Here is a 2,700-nt window from a genome sequence, read left to right as displayed (position 1 = left end):
TAGCGACAGTAGCGCCATCTATGAGTGTCCACGAAAAGCCCGTCGCACGCCCGACAACGCGAGCGCCAAAGCTTCGCAAAAGAGACGCCTCGGCGAAAACCACACAACGGGTGTCTCAAATAAACGCATCGATAATAAAAAATCTCATGAATAGAAGAATATACATATGAACAAAAACGAAATATGCAATTCGAACCTATGGTTGCAACACATTCTAGCGATAGTTTCGAGGTACATAGGAATATTGAAGTACAAGCAGAAATACATACACCTCCTACAAATATAAAAATACTACACGATAAAAATAAAAAGAAGGAAAATAAAAATTTACAAAAGCCACCTGATGATAAAGATTTAATTGAAGAATTAGAAGAAACCGTACCGCTGAATAAAAAGGAGTCGAAAGCAATGGAAATAGATAGTGATAACAAAATGGATTATGAAATAGAAAATAGATTGTTAGACTATCGCGAACAAAAAATTTCGAGCAATGAGACGATTGACAGCGAAATAGAAAAAATATTTTCCCCTCCAACGTATAAAGCAAAACCGTATCCTGTAAAAATACCTGCAAAATTAAATAAAGATACGAAAGATAGAAAACAAAGTCCTGCTCGTCGCAAAAAGCAAGCTAAACATTTAACAAACAAAAGATCGCGAAGTAAAACCCCAAGCAGAAAAGTTATAAAAGAAACCAGACCAATTCCTAAAATAAAAGAAACAAAAGAAATTCCTATTAATATTCTAGATTCACGAGATCACATTTGGATGAAAAACGATCACGTAATATATTTCATAGATACTAAAGGAAACGCGATAGACGAAATCGGTAAAGAATTAATAGCTAGAAAGATATGTCAGAAGCCTGAAAACTTTAAAGGAATAGTTGGAAACGTACTAACATTAGACAAAAATAATAAAGACTTTTGGTATTATTATTAAAGAGAAAATAGATAACGAAATTTGTAAAATAAATATAATGAACGGATTTCGAGAATTAAAAAATGAAATGATACGATTAGATACCTCTCATGCTGGAATATCGCAAAGTAAAAGCAACATAAGAATACCATGGTCAAATATTTGTAATATTATGAGACTTACATTCTTGAATACTAACATTCGAATCACCATCATAAAGGCCAGGTGTGCGTCCCTGACCCAGAGGACAGATTACGTATTATACGCGAATTCCATACATCCAGTGCCGGAGGACACAAGGGAGTTACAAAAACAGTAGCGCGAATACGTCATAAATATTTTTGGGATAATATGAAAACACATGTAGCTAAATATATTCAAACTTGTAGCGATTGTCAAAAGAAAAAATTAGTACGCGTAAAAACTAAACAACCGATGATTATAACTAATACGCCAGTAGATGCATTTGATAAAGTTTCTATGGATATAGTAAGTCCATTGCCTGTTACAGAAAATGGTAACAAATATATTTTAACGATACAAGATTTATTAACAAAATATTCTGTTGCTGTTCCCTTGTATCAAGCAAATTCAGAGGAAATTGCGAAAGCATTTACTCGCCGATTTATTTGTCAGTTTGGAAGTCCAAGCGCAATTTTGACTGACCAAGGTTCAAATTTCACTAGCTCAATGATGAAAAAATTTGCAAAATATTTTAAAATAACTCAATATTGTATGTCTGCTTTTCACCCTCAATCCAATAGTTCAATCGAAAGAAGCCACCATGTATTAACCGAATATCTAAAGCATTACATTGCAGATGAACGAGACTGGGATAATTGGCTCGAGCTATGTTCTCATATAATACTAGCGTACACGAAGGAACAAAATTTACACCATACGAATTAGTATTTGGCAAAATAGAACGAGTGCCATCAGCAATAAAAATTAATGATTCCGATGAGACATACGACGACTATGTTAGCGAATTAATTGATAAATTAACAGATTTAAGAAAATTAGCTGTTTCAAATCTAGGAAATACTAAAAATCGTTATAAGTATTATTATGATAAGAAAATAAAAATTCAAAATTATAAAATAGGAGATTTTGTGTATTTATTAAAAGCGAAAAAGAAGCATAAATTTGATGACGAATATGTTGGACCGTACAAAATCTTAAAATTATTAAATAATAATAATATTAAGATATTAATTACACAAAATAAAATTAGAGTTGTACACATAAACCGAACCAAGCCTGCTCGCATTCCAGATCATGGATGACGGGAAATGAATATTCTGTAACGACTTTAAGAGATAATCCGGGAATATTCTACGAAGCCATATATGATATGCGTACGACGGAAATTTCCAGGAAAATGATTATCTACATCGACATAACCGATATTCTACGTGCGTCAAAAGAAATTCAACATGAATTAGACACCGTTGTAAATCAATGCAATAGCATGTCAAACATATGTGGGTCACAGGCACTGCTCATTTTATTAAGGACTAAATTAAACAAGATAACATACTATCAGGATCACATACGTCAAATTATTGGAGGATCAAGAACGAAAAGAGCTCCCTTGGATTTCATTGGACAAATAAGTAAAGTTTTATTTGGAACATTAACGACGGAGGATGCTTTTAATATTAATGCTGCAATAATGCATGTGGAGAATAAGACGAATGACCTCGCCGCATTACTTATCAATCAAACGATGGTGACGCGAGCCAGTTTCGGAGTAACTCTATAATACAACCCTGGAAA

This window comes from Wasmannia auropunctata, unplaced genomic scaffold (assembly GCF_000956235.1).
Source record: "Wasmannia auropunctata unplaced genomic scaffold, wasmannia.A_1.0 LD336116.1, whole genome shotgun sequence".
NCBI lineage: Eukaryota > Metazoa > Arthropoda > Insecta > Hymenoptera > Formicidae > Wasmannia > Wasmannia auropunctata.
This window is presented reverse-complemented; position numbering follows the sequence as displayed.